Here is a 23,651-nt window from a genome sequence, read left to right on the forward strand (position 1 = left end):
GAGACTGACCAAATGCTTTGAAATGATAAAAGCTTCTTGATCTGGTATGAAACACATCCAAAATATTCTTTCGGGATTTGTCGGACAGCTCAAGCAAACAAAGCAGAGATAGCTCTCTGAAACGTAGTTTCTTTCATAACACTGACTAAAAGTGACATTGAAACCCTATTTTGATTTCAACTAATATTCTTCAAAAATGACGTCCAGTTCTCATAACTTTGGTATATTATGAAGATGATATTTGTATGCTGACTGTTGAAACCCACAAAGTTGGAACACTGGAAACATTTAATGCTAACCAACAGTGATGATGCCTATTATATACAGAATTTGGATGACAACACCAACAAAACAATTCTGTCTAATACGACTCAACGTGATACTTACACATGAATATCATTACCCTAAAATGACTTTAAATCCTGCACCTAGTCCAGTAATAAAACTTAAAAGGTCTAAATCTAATCCAATTGAGTTATCCACTTCCACACATACTTGGACACGAGGTAAGGCATAATCCGAATGGAATGATCTTTACAATTAAAAATGATAAATGTGCAATATTTTTCTCATTATATCCACTCTCATTACATTCCTGCCGAAGTACACATTGAAAAAACTGCTAATCTCACTGCGACATGGACACTTTTCCTTGTTTACGCTTAGGGGGAAGCTCAATTTCTGAAATCGTACCAGCAAACGAGTATCGCACACTCTTACCCTGTTATGAGTCCATCAAATCAGTGATTGAGCTCGCCGAGATCACATCTGCATAAAAGACCCGTGGCTTTCATCGCCACCAAAATTATGGATCTCCCTACTAGAGCTATACGTGGGAAGTCGTTAATATTCCGACTGTAATTTGGGTTTCACCCTACAAAAAAGTGCCGCATCTTTATGTGAGCACCAGATTCCGTATTGCGGTGGCAAGTACAAGAGTGAATAGGAAAAATTCTACCAGGAGTATACGGACTTTTGCCGCCAACACCCCAGGAAATAAAAATGCCGCATTCGACGCTGAATCGCCTAAATTATGCTACGCATCGCGGGGATTCCGCGGTCGATACGTTCATGGCGCACGACAACAAGGATCGAGGCCCAATAAAATTAACGCATATCCGTCCCGTGCAATTCAAATGTGTGCCTATTACGGGTCATCAAATCCAATAAAACTAGCGAACCCGAAGCAATTAACCTGCATGTTCGGGAGGCAAGCGGGGTGAGTCTAGTCGCCTGCGACGAGCACGGCGAGAGATTTCGAGTAATGTATGCAACGCGGACCGCGGGAGGCTCCTTTTGCTTCATTAACATAATCAGTAAATGGTAAAAAGGCGCTTCAGTTTTTTTCTTCTGAAAAAATCTTGCGAGGAAAGACAGTTTAATGAAGCGGTAAGGAGATATGAGTGAAATAACCGAAGATGTTTACACATTGAAGAGAGACTATTGGATACTGCTTCATTTACATTCCATTGATTAATGGTGAAGTAAAACAATTTGTATATAACTCCAGTATCAATCAAATATGAATGTCACATTTTATGTAAAAATATTAATTCATGTAAAAAAAAGTGTGTTTACCTCCGCATGAATAAGTTCCACAAAATAATGGTGGCAACTATCTATGATATCAGGCCATTTCGTCAACCACGACATTTTCTCATAGAGTTCATCAATGAGCATCGATTCTTGTATCACTAAACATTAATCATGATACTTAGTTCACGCAGCTTTCCACTCATTGCCAGTTTTCCCATATCTTATGTTAGCATCTTCCGAGTTCTTTGCCTTCATTTCTCGCGTTTATTCACATGAACCATCTCATCTGGGGGTCTTTCTTTTTAGTGCTTTCTCGCGCTCGGTTTTCAACAGCCTTATTGCCGTCTTAAAAAGCCCATTTTGCTCCAAGATGAGCTCATTAAAATCATTCGTTCTTCAATTCAATTTGTTTGTTTAATTTCTCACTAATTACACCCAATGGAAACGTCCTCCGTTTTACGATCCATCCATTTGCGTTTCAGTATTCTTCAAAAGCATTAAATACAGATTGCATACAATATTTTTTCCCTAATACTCTCACAGTGAATGTATCGCATTAGTTCAGAAGCTGGGGCTTACTGCTAACAATAAGATTTTTGTTCTTGCGGAAAATATTCTCGGCTGGTGCCATTCTCCTGAGAATATACTTTTTCCTTCTTCCATTTCCACTGACTTTACTAGGTACGTATATAGGAGAATTCCTACACTTATTTTAGAAATTTGATTCCTTAATTTTATGTGCCCCTTCAAATCCTCGTTCCTTTGCAACTCGCACACCTATCTTACTAAAGTTTTTGATATTTTTTTAAAATCTCCTCCAAGCTAAAATGCGGTTATCTAGATATTTTTCTCTCTTATATATTCAATATCTTTGGATAAATTCAACCACATCATGATTTGTGAACTAATTATTTTAGTTGTCACGATTATTTTATTTGTAGTGGTATATTTTCTGTTTTTATGTTAACTTAAAAGGGGAAGATGCCATTTATGCATGATTTATTATTGTCAGATAGTCGTTAGAGTGATAGTTATTAATACGAATACTATTTGGGTAATTCGCTCATTAATGTACAACTGGACCATTATATAAGCAAAGAAAAGCTCATTCTAACAACTAATTTAGCTCGTCTTTATACTTCAATAATACCGCTAATTTACAAGACAGTAAGAGTTTTAGAGTTTGAAGACTTCAATGATGATGAAAAAAGACTGAATTTTTCTTTTCTCTCTCCTTCAGTATTTCCGTCTTAAATTCCTTAACCAGATGTTTATAAATTTTGCTGAAATGCACTCACAAAAGTAAGAAAAAAGTAATATATATACATCAGTATCTTCTCTGATCTCCGTCACGCAACTGTGGAGTTTGAGGAATATATGTGAGCGTGTGAAATGACGTTCGATATCATTTAAGAGCATTTGTCACTTGACGCGAAGACGATCCCGGCTGTCACAAGGCAAGGTATCGCCGAGCACACGCCCAGTCGGCAGTAGATCATGATATATCGCTCGACTAAAAGCCGCGAATACTCCCTACTTTGAAATGAAAGATGACAATACCCCTTTTATCTATCCGGATCGGGGAACTCGCGCAGACGGAACATCGGAGGCGTGCTCGGTGAGGTCCACCGCCGTCCTTGCCGGAATTAGCACCTGCGGTGGCGGGATGATAAATAGCTCGGACGAACGCCGGGAAAATTCACACCCCCGCCGAATGCACTTCATCCCCGCCCGAAGGATCGGGGGCGCGGCATGCAAATCCGGAGAGGAGGAGGGGAACCCGTCGCGAACGCGGCGTGCTTGGAATACCTCCGAAGTCCGGATCCCGTACGGGGGTGACGGAAGGTTTGGCTGGGGAAGGGGCGCAGGATATTCTTCCAAACCTTATCCAATCAGGTCGGTGTGTCGAGTGTAAACATATGGAGCGGAAGACCCCCGCGCGTTATCTCGCGACGCGTTGCCACCGCCCCACGGAATGCACTGTCTGGGGAAATAGAGAAAAAATACCAAAGACGGGAGGAAATAAAACAAACGGGGAACCCCTTCCGACGGCGGAATGGATGCGGGAATTGATTGAAGAAATTCGACGCGTCCCGCGAAGGTAGACGCCCCGCGAAGGCAGAACGCCCCGCTCCCAGGGTGCATGCGAATGCTTTCCTCGCGCCACTTCAGTCTTTCCGGAATTCGCGGGTGCTCCCTCGCAATAAATCGCATGCAATGAGCCGACGGGACGAGAGACACACGCGACGACGGAGAAGATGAAGTGTGCACGACTTCGCATTCAATGGGCTCGCGATAGATAAACAATATCACACGGTCCGTCTGGAACACTCCACCGCCACCGATCCCAATGGCATTAATCACGAGACGTGAGCGTGGAAAAAATGAATTCACAAAGATCACCAACCATATATTTGTGAACTAGTGAACAAATATCCGTTAGCTCAGTGTGTCGAGCGTTCGGACACCGAATTGAGGGCCAAGAGATAAAAATTTCGATTGAGGTCTTTCTACAACCTCATCGTAAATGCAAGCGGCACAATTTCCAGGGGGTCAAAGCTCCGTGGGAAACCGAATGACGCCACAGAGAAAGAAAATGCCCACCCCATTGTTCTGAATAATTGAACTTGACACATGGCTTAGGGCTTAGTTCGCAGTTGGCTCCACCATCGACAGTCAAAATCAACCTTCAAATTGATTACCACGATTAGGATCGAGCATTACTCAACGAAAAAATACTATTTATAGCTTGTCCTATCATTATCTACATGGTGCCTCGTGGAGCGAAAGAGGCCATGTAAACGAGCGAAAATGAACAAATCCAAGAATCTATAGTGGAAAAACCTTCGATAGGGAATATACTTTTATATGTGATTTACTGCATCCCTCTTTGTGCTGTGGCCATGAGTTATGTGAAGGAAAGAATCATTGGGCATATCTATTCGACCTTCTATCCGTCTAATGTCCTCACTAATGTCCAACTTATTGATTTAGTGTGGGTACAATTTATTTCCTCCAGGTTGCATGTCACATTACTCGATTGATATTTGCGCAATAGGCTTAATCTAGCTTGGAGTCGTCTAGCCAGCAGGAGATTATGCAGTGATTGCGTGTTGCTTTGTGTCCTTTCATTAAGTTACATACATTTTTTTTTCTGCACCAAGCCCTTTTACTGGTTCAATACTTTCTGCGATACCGGATTAAAAGGATTAGATAGTACGCATGCATGCATAATTGATTTCGGTATCATTTGGGATAGATTTTTACAATTAAGTCTGGTTGAATTTTATTTCATGAAAATGTATTTTTTCCAATGTCTAGTGGTATCAATATTTACCTGTCCTTGCTCAATTCTTTCACAATATTACATCCTTGTGACTAGTGCCATTCCATGAGTGTCTATTGACACACATTCACCCCTGAATGTCACAGCCTATCCCTTCCCATGAAACCATTCCAACTTCTCCCATTTAGGGTTTTCCGAGTTTATTATCATCCATTCTCTCAACGTGACCATTACAGCACATTTTTTAATACTTGTCTGATACTAGTGCATGTATCATTATCCCGTCATTGGACACCGGTCGAGTTTTTTTATTAATATAGAGTACATAGAAAAATTATATTTTTACTAAGATAGCGCAAATGACTGTAGATACTGTTCCTTTCAACAAAAAAATAAATGGTATGGAAATAAACTTCCTAAGATAAGCATATACATCATGTGAATGCATGGGATACTTGAGAAGTTTATTTGGCAAAAATGTAAAAATAATATAAACGGAAAACCAAACAGTTTACAATCAAATATGCGCGCTCTATAATTAAGTATTTTTTCATGTGAGTGTAAAATACTATTATGTCATCATTAATTCGAAATTTTCAAATGAAAAGAGCAAGATTAAAATTTAAAAATTTGAATTTCAGTACAATCCAAATGATTTCATTCCATTGAAAAATTATTAGCTAATTTTAAAAGTATGCAACAGAATCGAATGCTCTGGTAGATCTAACTCAATTAATTAATTTCAACGTAAAATAATGATAAAATTTACCTTTACAAATAAAAAGTATATATTTTCACAAGCAGGATAAGAGCGAAAATTTTGCCGAGATAAATTAATGCTACTGTCTACGGAATATATTTAAATCCAGGGAGAAAAAATTGCTTAAATTATTTGGAATATTTTTTAATTCGACATTGGTGAAATACTCTGGGGATCAGAAATAATCGACCGGTGGAGTGGGGCGGCGAACCTCGAAAAAAGGTCGAAATAAGGTTGCTTCATCTCAACGCTCTCCGAGGGAGAGAGCGATTTAAGGAAACGCGAAAAGGCGACTCCCATGTCTGAAGAGAGAGCTCGAGTTGGAAGGATGAAAGGAGAAGGATGCAAATGAAGAGGGCGCGGAATGAGAAGAACGTGGAGAGCCAAGTTAGAAAGTAGAAATGAAGGAAATAATACAGGTATGTTAGAGAGAAAAGCAATCAGTCAGTTCACGGAAGAAAAAGTCAACGTCGCTCCCACGGAGCGACCGCCATCTTGCCTTAGAACAACTACCTTCTCTACTTTAAGCAAACCGACCGAATGACAAAGAGTCCTCGTCTGCAAACAGCAAAGTTGGAAAGAAAAGGGCGGCAAGTGTACTTGTGGTAGATCAAGAGCTGTGCCAATAATTTTAGGGACAACCGCCTGCTCCAAGATTGCCAATGCAAATAGACAAACCTCCACGGGATAAGGTTGGGCTGGACCCTTCCCACGTAGCCACTTTATTTGCATTAGACGATAAACGCAAAGTTGCCAGGGGATTCGGGAAAGGATACATTGACTTTGGCTGTGCTCCTTAACCCGAAGCTTTTAAATTCTGGGCCACCACCGTCGCGTCGCTTGGGTAAAGAGATGGCTGAAGAGACACTGCGTAATAAGGGAGGAGGAGATGAGCGAGTGTAGTTGAGTAACTATGCTGAATTTATTGAAATCTTACGGAATATTTAAGAATGTCGTGCACTTAATACTTCAAATAAATGAAGAGTGGTCATAGAATCAAATTAAGAAGACCAAAAAGTAGTCTTGCTTCATTCAGTCTTCTAAAAGGTGAAGTACACATTAAGGAAGGAATATACTATATTATGATCAAATTCCTTCCTTCAGAATGTGAGCCTCTGAGCTTAAAGCACTTCTTATTTTTTATAACAGATTCCCTTAGTAATCAAATGAAATGGTATGCTATTTTACTAATCAAAAGGGAATGAGATAGACTTAAAAAACGCAAAGACACAGGAGATATTGTTAGAATGCTAATTATGTTCCATAAAAATTTTAGAGATCCACTCCCTCGGGAACGGCCAATATTTTAGTAAATTAAATGATGGAAAAACATTTTAAATTAGGCTCAAATTTTCCCACGATACTATATGTCCACGTTTTGCTTATATTATGACATGAGAAAAGATGCCTGGGACTACTAAGAAACATTTTTTTTCTTTATTTATTGCCAGCTGAGACGAAGATAAGCCATATGAAATTGAATGTACTTAGACAATAACGTAGGCAAAAGTATATCGGTGATATCGGAACTATGATGATAGAGTTTTGGAGCGATTACTGTACTGACAATGGAATGCATCACAATGACCAACAATTCACATTTAATGGACCTATAAACATGTATATAATACATACAGGCCACTTGATGGTGAGACAAATTCCTGTTGATTATAGTGAATAGTATTTCAGCTTACGGGAAGTAAACTCACCTGAAAAAATAAGAAACGGTTTTCAGCGTTAGATATGAAAAAGGAACACCAAGGTAATAATGATACACTCAAAATAAAGATAATCAGCAAATATGTGGAGTATTTTCTAGTGCATAATACATTGTTTCTTTTTGCTTTATTCATTAAATGTACAAAAAACTACACATTAAATATATACATTCACTGGGAAACTTATGGGATAAAAAAGTTGCCTAGAATTTTGAGGGGATAGGTAAATGATTCTAGTTGTGCCCACAATTTTTTATTGATAATAATTACTGAATGGCGTCGAATGAATTAAATATCGTTGTGTCACTGGCAAAATTGTATCCAAATATTCGTATCCTAATATTGCGCCATGTAAATGCTATAACTTGAGCATACATTGAATAAAACCAATTTTCGTTGCAATCATGCGGTACAGCTGTCGACGCTTGTTCCTATAAATAGAAAACGAAACGACAAATAGATAATTAAGCATGGATTATTTTCAATTTTGCGCTATGCTTAGGTATCATCGTAGAAGATCTTCCTGCATTAAAAGGACTTAACCCAATGTCAGGCATGCGTACTCGTATGTGAGGCTTATTCACTTATACTGAACGTGCAACTGATTTTTCTATTCGTACTGCAACGGTGAATTTAATTTCATGACATATTCTTAAAAAAGTACAAGGACTCGGATAAACGCTTAAAAATACATTAATAAGCCACTCTCACGGAAGGCTTCGGCTTTCGGGCTAGGGAGTCATCGTTTGGCCGGTGACTGGAAAACCCACGAGGCTAATGCTCAGACAGACCTAAAAATAAAGACGAGACTTAAACCAGCAGAGCAATGAAATCAAAACAAAAGTTTTAGGTGGCGATTAGACAGTAAATCCCTCAGAGCGCCTAAAAAATCTCTTGAGCACAGTTTCACTCGCACAAGGCTCCGAATCGGAAGTGAAAAAAATATCCCCAGGAGGAAAAACGGGAATGGAGGAGAGGGTTCAGAGTCAGGGAGATAAAGGATGACAGTAGAGAGGGGAAAAGGGGATGCGGAGGAAGGCAGAAGGAAAGAGGGAGAGAGAGGGAAGGAAATCCTGCGGAGGCCAGAAGGAGAAGCGGAACGGGGAACGGCATCAATCTCCCAAAAGACAAATCCCCCGCGATGAGACGACGGACGTACCTAGGGGATGCACCGTGTGCGGAGAGGGGGGGGAGAAGGAAAGTTAAACCAAGAGCGGGGAGGGGGAGGAGGGGACGGAGGGAGAGTCCGACCACCTTCCCCCGCAAGCTCTCCAGTTCTCCCGCAAAGCCTTCGCCGCCGCAACTCGTCTCACTTCACAGCCCGACGCTCGCAATTAATGAGTCAAGGGCACATGAACAACACCCGAACGTTGCACGATGAACGCGAGAATTGCCAAAGGCATTAGTTACTTTCGTACCCTCAGGGCGTGTGAGGACCGATAGACAACAGCACAGCGGACCACATTGAATGAATTTTGGTAGTAAACAAGGAACTAAGTATCAACTTATAAATTAGAGCGTTGTGAACTCCGTGAACTGCCTCGGAATGGTAGTAGGAAGAAGGAACCGGAGAGGGAAAATATTTCCGTAGCAATATCGAGACTCATACAATTTATTCAGGACGCGTTTTTAACGGAAAAAGCGATAACGATTAGGAAAAAATACTCCCCATTAAAACATGGCGATGTTTGGCGAAAGGATTCATTTGGTTAACCAGGAATCTAAAACTATCGATGAAAATAATACAACGCCACAACACAGAGCATGGGTTTACATTGACCAGAATCGTGGGTGCCTGGGATGCAGGTAGATCGACGAAGGAATATTCTGCTACATGATTTTGGCAAAGGAAGCATTAGGCCACCTCGAAAGATGTGGGAGGGTATGAGATAAGAAACTGTAAGTGATGTTGTAGGAATTTATAGAAGAATTTCGGAGAAAAGGAACATGAGCAGAAGATATATTGAGAGATAGTTGGCCATTGAAGGCCGAGATAAAAGGGATAATGCATTGAAATACAAGGGTAAGGCGAATGGGCATTTGAAATAATATGAAATAAGAAATTATTGACGAGGGTTGAGTAGCATTCAACGTGTTGGCATTGAGGTATTACAATGGACTGCGCGGGGCTATCCTCTACTCAGTGAATTCCCTGCAGATAACACTCGGAATTATTAAGGTGCTGTTGAGGAGAGATGCTGGGAGCCCGCTTCACTTTCTCGGTCAGGGCATTTCAGAGCTCACGGCGAGAGAGGGGTCCGGGGGAGAGACGTACACGCTAACCAGAGGGCGAGACGTTGGGGAAAGGCAGGATTTGAAACAGACGAGCCGAAGCAGACAACCGTGGCGAAGAGAAGCCCGGGTTGTAGATTACACTTCAACTTGTGAGCGCATGGAGTGGAAAAATCGCGGGGGAGGGAGGGGAATGCAACGAGGCCTCGAAATGAATGTAACAAGAGATGGGTGGAGACGAGAGATAGGTGAGGCAGTCCCTTCAGCGCGACGCAAAACAATTTTTTTTTCAACACGGAAATTAATGGCAAAAAAATTGTTTGTTAAAATCTGGTGCTTTCCCGGTGTACTTGCTTGCTGAAGTTTTCTCGGGTCTTTCACGGGGCCAGGAGTTCCATGTTGGCCAACATTTCGATACTCGATTCGTGCATCATTCGTACACATGGAAACCGGTGCTGACGGAGGTTAGAAAAGGAAGGGACACAACACAAAGCCATGGCGACCAACCGGGAAATTCCTCCACCCTAGACTAATCACGAGTCACCTGATCCGTCGGTTCGTGTATATAAGACGGCCAAATGCAGAGTGGCACTCATCTACCCTGAGGACGATGCACGAGTCGAGTATCGAAACATCAGCCAATATGGAACCCCTTGACTCGGTGGAAGACCCGAGAAAACTTCATAAAAAATTGTATATTTCAGCAAGACGAAAGAATATGAAGAAGTGATTGAATTTGAAGTGTAATGACGTTAGAGAATATGACAAAATCCCGGACGAATCCCGTAGTAGCTCCTGTTTTACTCCTTTAGGCAGTACTATTTCGATTCCCTACTTGCTTTTCATGACATTCATATGATCTCAAAGTAATCTTGGAGGGGTCGTACTCCTTAATTGTCTTCGTTTCATCCATCCACCACGCAACTGTAGCAAGCAAGTCCAGAAATGCAAGTATTCGTGAGGAAAATTCGCACGCACATTTTATTCCGGACTATTCCTGTATATGTGTATATTTGTTGGTAAAACGAAATCGAATCATCCTTCGTACATGAATCATTTTAGTAAAGAAATTTTCCGCACTGGTTTTTTTCAAAGATAGGGACACTTTTGGCGAATGATTAGGAGTTAGCCCTAGCACCCATTATTGTTACTATTAAATGTTACAGAAACCTAGCCATTATTTTTTTTAAATTGGTTTGATCTTCATTCGTGAAAAATTATAACAGTAAAGTTTAACACTAATCTTCGTTCCGTATATCGAAATGTATTTTATCATGTACGCCCCCGTTTTCCTACAAATATTTCCTAATACTATTTTCATAATCCTATGTACCAATGGAAGTTATATGAAATAATTGCAAAAAATTGAAAACCTATCGAAAGATAAAATTAGTAGATAATTATAAGATCAATATTTCATTACGTAAAATGGCAAGAATGAGGTGATTCTGAAAGTACACTACGAAAATATATTGTATTCCTAGTTCTGAGAGCATTTAAAAGAGGTTCCGGGATGATTTCTACCACATACCCATAACCTATCCACAATTACAGGATACTTTATGATAACACATTAGTTATGTTATTAGTTTAATTACCATTTAGTGCCATAGGGTACGAAAAGATTGTTTGACCACACCAAGTAGGTGTTCTTTTCCTATGCACAATATTTCAAAAAATCGTCGAAGCCACGTCGTTAGAATAGAATGAAAACAGGAGGGGCATAATCAGTGGGATAATCATTTTTGTTGGTGTGTCGATGAGGACAATTATAACATCTATTAGCCTCCAGGACGAAATATTACTCTAAGTGATAGGAGATTAATCAATATTAGATCTCTGGTCTATGAAAGTACAGAGATAAATAGCGTCAGTCCGTTCACTTTCATTGATCTATAACAGTTGACACTTAACCTATCCAGTCTTAAAGAGGGCGTGGTCCAATGATTGTATGCATACTTGATCTAAAACCAATTATTAACTAAACACTATATTGGTATATCAATACATCCGTGCTTTCAGTTTCTTGTTCAGACATCGTTAAACACACTCCTTCATGGGAAAGGAAACTGGAAAAGTTGGGAGTGTTCCTGGTTCGCCAAAGTTTCCTGCGGAATGTCTCCCCTTCTCCTCCTACTTCCCAAGGCCTTATATAATTTCCACAAAGTCTCCCGTTTTCACGGCCGCCAGACTTCATCCCGAAAACAGTAGCCAGCTTGTTTTTCCACGGATTTTCCCTATCCCCGTTCCCCGCCGCTCTCTCTCATTGCGCCCGCAAAACCCACCCTTCGAAATACCCCGCACTCCTCCACCCGGACTCCTTCCTCCGTTCCTTTCCCTTCTGTCACATCTTCTCCCTGCTCCGGAGACGTGCGGGATGTTTCCGGTGGTGGCCTTGAACTTCCCAACTCCTGCGCGAACATACCGCTCCTCCCGGGACCCCTCTTACTCCTTCCCGCACTCACCGCCCCGAGATTACACCTAAGACTTCATTTCCCTCCGCGGGTCTCCCCTCAATATGATCGCCCCAATTTACTGCCGTCCTCTAGTTAGCGTATCTCACACACCTCCGTGCACTTCCCCACTCGCAAACCTCGGTTATACCTCACCCGGCTAGATATGGGGAAGGGGGGGGTCCCTTCGTCTTCTTCCCTCCCTTCGTTCGCGAGCATTCAAAGCCTCGGTGGCCCCGCCCACCTCTTTCTCCTCCCCTCACCGACACCTTCCGAGAATGAGGTCGTGCGGCCCCACTGCGGTATTTACGGTCTCCTCTGCCTTCTGATTAAATTTTCGGTGGTTGACGACCCCGCGAAGGTTTTAAATCCTCGGTCGGGTTCCCCCAGCTCCAGTAAGGGCGAATGGAGTGGGGAGGAGGATGAGTTCGCGGGAGGCGATGGGGCGAGAGGGGGTGGAGGAGGGGTTCATTACGTTCCCAACCCGTGAAAGGGAACCTGGAGCCATAGCGGTACGGCATAAGCCCCGGGATTGTTGTTTATCGTCGCAGAAGCAGTCACTGCCCTTTTACCCAATGCGACTGTGGTTATTCTTCCATTTATGTGCTACAAAGCACCATGCCACGATACCCCGGACGATTTCTCGTTCATCTCAGCTCCCAAGGCCCTCACTTGGTCAACTTAATAACCATCCGACAAATCCAGTCACATTTCTCCAAATATGGTGCTCATCTAGCTTACTAAACGTTTATGAAGTTCCATGTTTAAATAAAGTAGACGGAAGCTCTCAAGTTGACGTTTTAGACATGTCATAAACTCCTCTAATAAGTTGACCTCGAATTAAAGTTTTGAGGATTCTTTACTGTGATAAATGGCATTCAAAGACTAAGTAGTGGTAAGGAAATTGTGTGAGGAGATTCTCAATGAATATAATATTCGGAACAGCGGGGTGCGAACACGGGATATCCCAACTTGATGAATTTCCAAGGTGGTAGATTTAAAAAAGAAGTAAGCTATAAAATGTTTATATGCGAGGCGTTTGTAAATATGTTTTTAAATTGTATTAGCGCCGATTATAACTGTAGAGCTGTATCTCCTATCGCTATTCATTAATAATTTCAAGAAAGTAATGTATATGTGAATATAAATATATATACATATATGTATGTGTACATATATATATATATATATATATATATATATATATATATATATGTATACATATTTTTTTTCGGTTGCTTGGATCACCAAAAATTCGAAACCGAATGAGTTTCTTTTCTTTTTTTGTGTGTTCCTGTGTTTTTGTCTTTGCCCCCTAGTGCTAACTTCATATATATTATCATAAATATATATATATATGGTAGATTATGGATATGAATTATGGTCATATATATATATGTGTGATGTGAAAATAATTTTAGCAAAGGAGCGAGTTAGGGCTAGATGCTAGATGACAAAAAAACAGGGGTACATTTTCGAAGAAGATATATATATATATATATATATATATATATACATATATATACATAGACATACATACATATATATATATATATATATATATATATATATATATATATAGACATACATACATATCTATTTACACACATACATATACATATATATAGAGCTAAGTTATTTATTCTCCAATGAGTGATATCACTATTCCCACGGAAACCACGATTCAAACTGTATCGACGGTGTAAGCATTTCACGACAGAAGGATTCATTTCCCATGTCCTTCGTTACTGGCACCGATATATTTCTACCCGGGACAACGAATGACAGCAGAAGTTCCTCGCTTCTGTCGCGATTCACCGTTGCAATTTACATCCCCTGGTGGCGAGTGCCTATAAAATTTAAATGGAGACCTCGACTCGTATTTTTTTGATAGCCACAATAACGATGTTTTTCGTGCGCCAAAAATATTTGCGCCATGAGAGCAGGTATAAGCTTTTTAAAAACACACAACCACGGTATATATGACCACGATTCCATTACACGTCGGCTTTCGGTTTTTACCGCGCGGGATGATCAGCCCTCGGGATATCACATTGAAGCGATCCGTTTATTTTTATCAGCATTTTTGCCCTTCTTTTCTCGGGCAAATGCCTTTTTCACGTACTGAACGACACTATTTGTGGTTTAATGGTTCCGGTCCAAAGCAATAAAATTTGATAAGGAAACTTTTAAAAGCTGAATATAGACCTCTTAAAAGCAAAAATTACAGAGGAGCAATAAAATAAATCCACAGAGAAAAATATTTGAATGTCATTGCGTTTGGACCGGGTAAGCCTGGCTATTTGAACATCTACCATCCCACTCTTGAAGCTGCTACCGTGCCGAAATCCCATCAATTTACATTTTCATTCAAGGTACCATTGCCAGCGTAAGACATAGAGGTTTTATTTGAGCCCTCGGCAGTATTTTTACGACGTGTCTGTGTTGAAACACTAGTGTTCACCAAGAGTGAGGTAAAAATATTAAAAACTGGTTGAGAAAGCAGCGTGGGTCCCTTATCTTTAAAATACAAGTGTATTTCATCGCTTTCCTGCATAGCTGGCGGCGTGGAGGATTTCGCATCTGCTTACACAAAGGCCTTGGACTATGTTCACATCTGGATGGGTTTGCCTCCACGCAAAACTTGAGTGCTTTGAAATGGTACTGCCGACTGACATGGTATATTTGATAAAAAAATGTAAGGCTTATCGGTCTGTTTTCGGATTTTTGGTTAATAAATAATAAAATTGTTCTTTAACGGCTTGTATTTTTATCCAACCATTTTTCTTGGACTTGTAATGTAGATAAAACACATGCATTCATTTATTCTGAATTCCAACCACAATGCAAATAAATTTTATTCCTCGCTTTGGATAAATGATGCCGGAAATCTGAGAATAAGCCGTAAAATTTAACCTTAACTTAGCCATTTTTGTCGATAAGCAATAACGATACCTTCTAAATTATTTATAAGCTCAGTCAATTGGTTCCTGGATTCCATCCGAAAATGGAGACTGAGGTCCTCAAATAACTTCAGACTAGGACTTCTATCCGAACAGAAGTTTTCTTGTCGTGATAAGATCTCAAGATCTCCAATCAGATGTGAATAAGAAACGACATTTTGGATTGGATCTGTTCCCGACTAACGTAGTCGAGTAGATACAGCCACTTGCCAAGTACATTCTTTCCCTTAACTACCTTTATCAATTTCCCCTTTTCGGGGGAAGTCCCTACCGGCCCTTATACCCTATCTCCTGAATCTTTCACCCACCCGCCCCCCTCCTCCCCATCCCGAAGTGAGCGAGGCAACCCTGTCTCTCGCTCTTTCCTCGAGAAACCCTTCTCTCACTCTCTCTCCTTCGCTCTCAGGATCCTAACTTCCTCCCGGCCGCCCTTCCACCCGCCCCTCCCTTTATCCTGCCCGAATTTGAATTTCCGGAACCCTGCATTGGCCGAGAAAGACGGAGAACCCTCGCAATTTCCCTCCTTGGCTTCGTTTTCCAGTCGCCTCCTCTTTAGCCTTCTCGCCAAGCTCCCACCCACATCCTCTCCCCCGTCCCAATCTCCTCCGAATTTCTCTTCCCCTCTCCATGCACCCAACCACCTACGTGCATGCTCAACAACAAAGAACCAATCCCGGATCGCAAAACGTATTTTATACCTTTCCCTTGCATACTTACCCTTCTCTTCCTGCAGACACCGACTTCCTCGAATCGCCCCTCTCCCATCAATATATGCCTTCCCGATCTCCCCCCCCATCCCCTTCCGATTCGCGTCTTTCCGCTCCGATTTTATGCGCACGGGGTTCCATTACCAACTCTCCCGCCCTACCCATCCACTTTCCCTGTTATTTCTGCGATTCCTCTTTCTTCACCCTTACAGTATCTCACCACATCGTGGCATCCTCCCCTTCGATATCCCCAGTTTCAATGCACATTATCCTGTAACTCGTATTTCCTAATTTTCTTTCGCCGGATTTTATGGTGCACATCCGTGTCGCGTTCGGCTGGTGACCGAAACAGGAGTGAGAGGAGAATTCATTCAGAGAAGTGCATATTAGTCATAACTCTAAAGCAGGTTAGAATTCTAGCCTGGCATTATCAAAGGACAAAATAGAAAAGTCAGGTAATTTGAAAATATGTACACTCGGCTCGACGAGATTTCGAGGTTATTGATGGTATACGATGTTTTTATTCTGAAATGCACAATTTTTTTAAGTCTATTGCGAACTCTGTTAAGGCAAAGACGATTTTATGCAGACGCGTGAGTTTCAGTCTGGAAAGAATTCACAGGTATACTGTACAATGGTTACCTGCATAATGATAGAGAAACGTCAGTCAATCTATTATTTTTTGGTATTCTACCGGATAAGACACGTTTGGGATGGACGCAGCCTATACAACTGCTCACAATGTTTTTAATCTCCTCTTTATGGTAAAATTTCTTAAAGGTACGTAAATTTAGGAAGTTTCATTAGTGCTAATGATTGTAAATCTTTGGCTGAGTTCCCATATAAGGGGCAGACATTTGAGCATTCCATTTCCAGGAATCAGTCGCCATTTCTAGTACGAGGGTCATCCGGAAAGTAGTACCCGTTCGTGCCGCATGAAGTGCTGACGACGCGAGTAGCCGCTGGACGAGGTCAGATAGCTTCAGTGGCTTGTCTGCCTTCTCTGAGCCAAGTTGCGTGACGCTAGCATTGCCTGTGTTGTTTCTGTGATTGTTTACAATGTTTAAAAAAATTGAGAACGCCGCCAGTTGTGAAGTGAGGGCAGTGATTAAATTCCTCAATGCAAGAAACGTTCGCCCATGTGATATTCATCGCCAATTAAAGGAGGTGTATGGAGTCAATGTAATGGACGAGTCGTCTGTTCGGCGGTGGTGTCGCAACTTCAACATGGGGAGGGGGAACACACACGACGATGAGCGTTCGGGGAGACCGTCTGTCATTACAGACCAACTGGTGAGCTCAGTTGACGAATTCGTGAGGAACGATCGGCACGTCACAATTGATGACATCTGTGAGCATTTTCCCAATGTTTCTCGAACAATTGTTCATGAAATTGTTAAAGAGCATCTGCATTATGCAAAAATTTGTGCAAGATGGGTCCCTCGCGTATCTCAATGAGCTGGCGGCGAAGGACTATGCAGCAGGAATACAGAAACTTGTCACACGTTATGACAAATGCCTTAATTTGCTTGGAGATTATGTTGAGAAGTAGTTTAAAGTATCCTCTTTCAAATAAAATTTTTTATGTTTGTTAATATTTACTTTTGTGTCTTTATTTCACGAACGGGTACTACTTTCCGGATGACCCTCGTACTTAGCACAAATATTGATGCATTTTTCTGTATTCCCTTTCTGAGCTAATGTACTCGGCAATGTTTCTGGGCACGATTTCTGTGAGTGCAATTAATCTTCAGATAATTAGCAATAAGGCCTCATATGCATAAAATTAAATCTGGTTTGTAGGGTATTTTATAAGCCATTCTTATGTTGGAATGCACATTGATACATTGAAAATCAAGGAAGCCACTTACAAAAATCGAAGACTGGAACTAGTTATCTCCGGAATAGCCGACGGTCAGGTTGCTCCTTGGCTGTATCGAATTGGTTACGGACAATTCTATTCAAATGGTATTGGACAAAATAACCGTTACCAAAATGAGGTTCGCAATAATTATATTGATGTCGTCTTAAGTTATCAGAATTAAAAGATAGAACAAGAGATGTATTGTTCCATCATTCTTAACCAATAAATACGGATGGAAATATCCATTGTTGCCCCAATTGGTTGGAAAATAGGGAAGAGCGTACTTATTTCTTATTTCCAAGAAGGCTTAAGGAAATTTTTACAGAAAATACATACTTCTATTAAACTTGAGCTTTTAAATTAGGGGTCATTATGAAACCTTTCCCCGCTACATTTATATGCATATGCAAATGATTGTAATTTTATTTACAAATACTAATTTATCAAATTGACCAATGGAAAATTTTTAAAATATAACCAAAATAATATCTCCAATAAGAGTTTAAATCAGGACCATCCAATACACAAGTAGCACATGGAATTGAGGAGAAAATGGGTGGATGAGGAGACATGATGCTCTCATGCAGGAAACAGTTGGCTTACGTTTAGGCATGAGGTTCAACAGTTCTCCATAATTCTAATACCAATAGAAAATAAAATTCTTGAAGTGCACACCTTTAGGAGCAGGAAACATTGAAACAATAGGCCCCTGACTTGAAAGATCCATTTGAAATTTGTTGAACACTGTTTTCGGTCAGCTTTAAGTACAATTATGCCAATTGTTACTTCATAAACTACGAGTTTATTATTCCTCAGGCCCAATGCCACAAACACAATATATATGACTGCAATGGACGCCTTTCAACTAAAAGTTAAGAGAACGAAAACTCAATGACAGATGTCCTGAACATTAATTATCCTTCACGGTACAAAATGACTCCCTCGCTGCATACATCTCGTGAAAATTGCGAGAAAAAGTAAAACGGGGTGAACTTCTCCTAGGATTCTCAACCTCGGCCAACCAATGCTAAACTAAGACTTCTAGCCTCATGCCTATATTTTTAATAGTACCGTTCATTATTCTCCTTTGATTGCGTACTGTAAATGAGCATTCATGATTCAGGAATGCCTATTAATTGAAAGGTAAAAGCATTATTTTAAATGAAATATCCCTCTGAAAAGAAGACGAAATGCTTTCAGGAGCAAGCTTCTATGGCTTCCGCTATAAGGAAAGCAATAACAATTACGTTTTTCCTGTAAAACGGTTAATTCTTCATTTCAAGTTTACCTTACGCCCTCTTTTTGTTTACTCTACGTGGGACACGGGCATATTAATTCCTGCGCCCCATTAATTTCTTCGTCGATATTTTTTTCGCGATACGCAACTCCCCTCGCTGGAACGCTGGCCAAGCCTTTTTGCCTCCGAGCCCTCAATAAATACGTCTGGCTGTCTCTCCCCAAACCCCCCACCAACGTCACTTCCGTCCGCTACATCCCTTCCTCTACCCCAGTGCAAGCGTCTTCACCCCTCCCGAGACCCTCCCCCGTGCTGACGCAATAACCACCACCACCATACCATCCCCCTCACCACCCCTCCACCCTCATTCATACCCCCTTGCCCGTTCCAAGTTGCCATTTTGCAGATCTCTCCCCCCCCCTTCCCAACCGCCACACCCTCCACTCCCCCCGTTCTTTCACTCCACGCCGCACTGCGAAGGAGCGCGCGAGGTGCCCGAAGTTGGAAAGCGAGGAAACTCCCTTAATCCCTTCATTATATTCCTTCAGCCGGCCCCCATCATCTCCCTCCCTCCACCCATTCTCTCCCATCCCCCTCCCTCATTCTCTCCCATCCCAGTCCCTCTTCCTCTCCTTCTTCCGCCCGACTCCTTAAACCATGCTCCACCACGCGCACCCTCCCTCCCCCGCCCCCCCTCCACTCTTCGTCTCTACCCCTTCCCCTCACTCCCTCCCCCCACCCGTGGCCCACTTGCCTGACTACCCCTCCCGCGGCTGCCGAGACCCAACTTTTCCCCTCTCATCGTCATTCATCAATCAAACGGATGCTGCCGGGCGAGCCCCAGGGAGGAGGAAATAAATAATGCACGAAATTATTTTCCCCTTCGATTTGCATGAGCCGACGTTTGTTTTTTTTCCCCCAGGCGCGCACTCCCCGAGACGATTACGCTGATCCTCATATTTTCCATATGATTCATCCGAATGCTCGAGGGAGGGAAGAGGTGGAGGGGTGGGGGGAGGTGGATGAATGACCAGCATTGAGTACGTGGCAGGTGGGAACGTTACTGAGTAATGCGAGTTTAAGCATGACTGCGGCCAGGATTTAAAAGTTTGGGTACTTAAAGTCGAGCTCGCGATTTGATACGGGGTGAACGTTTTTAGATATGCTTTTCCTCGCTGCTCTCGAAAATTTGCGGAATTTTCAGCCTCGGTGACACGTCCTTTTTTTCTCGAATATAAATTCCGTCGCACACGTGCATCCCACTTCTGATATATTTTTTTGCACGAGAGAAACTTTTATCCTTTTCTTTTCCCCTGTCAGTCTTCCTTTCGCCCCTCCATATATATTTGTTCCATCACATTTCTCACGTTTTCCCTGTCACTCGCGTCGTGGATGCGGCCGTTTTCCGTTTTTCCCGTCTCCCATCGATACTCTACCCTACTCTATTCTGGGACGACACTTAAACCTATGCCCAGCAAAGCTTTGTTTTTTTCAGTGGTATATTCTCCATGACCCTCCGGCCTTCTTTTGAATATCTACAAATAGTCAGATATTTTGTTATATTGATACGTGTTTTAATATGGTATCCGTTTCTATATACTATTGCTTGAAATGAGGGGTGATTTAGGAACAATAGCTTCGTCATAAAACTTTCACTAATGCTAAGACAATTAACACCAATCAAGTAATCCTGGCAGTGCGCCTCTGTGATAACTTCTATAGACTGGGATGGAATACCACCCGCATGCTTGGGTTGCTGCTGCATTGTTTTAAGGTAGACGAGCATTTATACGCCTCTGCGAAGGCTTCTTATAACCAACATGATTATTCTTATTAATAATTTTTCCCATTTTATCACCTAGGGTATGGTAGTAAGCATGTTTATTTATTTATAACATCCCATTGAGGAAAACTTAAAATAGGTAATGGACGAGAGACTTCGAAACTATTTGACGCAACCTTAAACGACTTCAGTTTTATGGCGATTACTGATCAATTATTGTGCGCAATAAAAATATTTAATTCAAAAATTTTAATGCAGCTTAAAGATTCCCTATGTAAACCACGGGAAAGCGCCGGAAAATTATTCCAACCTTTGACAGAAAAACGTTTTCACTTCTCCAACGGGAAGCTCTCGTACTGGTCAGGTTCAAAGGGAATACAGAATAAATGCCCTTTCACTTTCTTCCTTTAGGCGCGGATAATTGAAAAATTAACGACCTGATTTCAAGTGGGGAAGTTGTTGGAAAGTGAGGGAAAAGAAACGACTGCTGGATAAAAAAAAAAATATATATATATATATATATATATATATATATATATATATATACATTTTTATATATACATACATATATTTATTACATATATTTTTCATTTATATATAAGGTATACGGAGATGAAGACGTGCTGGTTGTAGAGTAGGATATTGAGTTATGTTTTGTTCAGAGAGACAAGACATTTATTTGCTAACTGTGTCTATCCAAAACCTACCTTAACCGGTAGAATTCCTCATTATATATATATACATTTACATATATATATATATATATATATATATATATATATATGGCCTTTTGCTTATATTTAAATATTGGCACTTCAGAACACAGCTTTACTCCTGCAGCGCCGTCTACTGATTCACTGAGAAGATATAGCTGGATGTGTTTTGTTTCAGAAGTCGTTTGCATTTCCGTGCATGCAAACAACAATGTCCGTTTATCGTTCATCACGCCAGCTGAGAAGCGCGTTCTGTCATAAGATTCTTGTATGCAAAAGGATTGTCGGCTGCTGAAATTCATCGGGAGTTATGCCTAGTTTATGGCCCTACAGTTTTGATTGAATAAAAGGTTAGACAAAGGTGCCGTGATTTTAAAAATGGACGAACAAATGTCCATGACGAAGAGGGAAGTGGCAAGTCTAGTAATCTGGCCGATGAAATTGTTTCGCAAGTGGAACAAAAACTGCGATGTGATCGTCGATTGACGATTAAATGCCTGGCTGAACAATTTCTTCAACTTGGACGCGCTACTGTCCACAATATTGTCGCAAAAAACCTCGGATACCACAAATTGTGTGCAAGGTGAGTACCGAAAATGCTCACCGAACATCACAAAGAGCAAAAAATGTCCAGTGGACGAGAGTTTTTGGGCACCCCACCCCCACCGTACAGTACTAACCTTGCACCTAGCGACTACTTCCTCTTCTTGCACTTGAAACAGTGGCTCGGTGGACGACATTTCGAAACCGAAGAGGAACTCAAGGACGTGAATTGGTTCAACTATCAGGCGGCGAATTTCTATACGCTTAAAGAAGCTCGAGCAGCGGTACGAAAAATGCTTAGAAGTGAACGACGAAAGTGATGCAGGTTTGTAGCTAACTAAAAGTGCCAATAAAATATGTTTCATATGAGTATATTTTTTCCTGTGACCATGGCCCTTACTTTATGAGTATGCCTCGTATATACACACTCTGACCCATCAACACAGAATATATAAATATATATAAATATATATACATATAAATATATATATATATAAATATATATATAAATATATATATATATCCATTTCCACGGATAAAAGGAAAAGGGATAGGAACTCGCATCAAAGACATACACATGAGATGTAGTGAAGACAGAATCAATCAAAGTGTAAAAATATTTCCTTGACCGGGAATCGTACCACGAAACAATTTACATATAAAATATATACATAAATTAAAAATATGGGTGTATATATATATATATATATATATATATATATATATATTTTTTTTTTCCTACCCATAAATATATGGATAGAATTCGTCTATATATTACGTGTGCATAAATACACGCACAAACATAAGAACATCTGTCTCCACGTAACACGTTCACAAACTTCTAGAATACATAGCGTCTTGAGTGGCGAAGAAAAAGGAGAAGGTGTGGTTGGCCGCATCTAGTTTCCCGTCGCCTTAGTTAGACGGGAAGGGCCCGCATTCTAATTCCATCTGCATAATGGCAGTCTCTTGTTTTTTTTACTTTTTCACTTTCTCGATCCCTTATGCTAGGGGTGGGAGCGAATAAGAATCGGGAAGGATAAGGAGTGAGGGGGAACCGAGATGGGTTGACTGCAAAGTGCGGGTAGAGGGAAAAGTGGCCCCCGGACCACAAAGGACAAGGGGAGGAGGGGGAAAACACACGCTTATCGAACTATAAATTAATTAGGATGCGAGCGGAGAGCATGGTGAAGGGGAGGGGAAGGGAGGGAGGAGGAGTTTTCCTCTTCTTGTTGTTCCGTCTCCAAATACCTATTCCAAAGTTTCGCAAGAAAGATGAAAATATTGACAGCGTAATATTGTGGCGCAAAATTTCACCATATTAGTGGAAATTTCCTCGCCAAACGCCGAAGATTGGTCAAATATATATTGATTATCGAGCCAAAGCTCGACTTGGAAATCAATTGCTGAATTTTAGATAGACGTTGACGTTCGCTATCTGTTAAAAATATTAATATCGTATCGTTATATTTAAGTGAATAAAAATTGAACTTAATCCCCGAACGTATTCCACAGCCAAATTTTCTTCGGTATTAATAAACTTTATATTACCATGGCGTCCATATAACTTTCCCTGGCAATGCCATAAAGCTGAATTAAGTTCCAAGACAATCGATGATAAAATATCGAAATGACATCCTACATTACCAATTTATTCTTAATCATCACAAATTTCAATTTAACGCTGATCATAATTTCCAGTCAAAGGCATCCATTGGCTTTAAATACTCGACAACCATGAGTATATATCGGAAAATGTATTCCGTACCTACATTTCGCTCCATCTTACAAAGACGACTTAAATTCATTATAAATAACACAATATATTATTATCTTCAATTCTATTTATTTCTATT

The sequence above is a fragment of the Hetaerina americana genome, unplaced genomic scaffold, assembly GCF_022747635.1.
Source record: "Hetaerina americana unplaced genomic scaffold, ioHetAmer1.1.p SCAF_1, whole genome shotgun sequence".
NCBI lineage: Eukaryota > Metazoa > Arthropoda > Insecta > Odonata > Calopterygidae > Hetaerina > Hetaerina americana.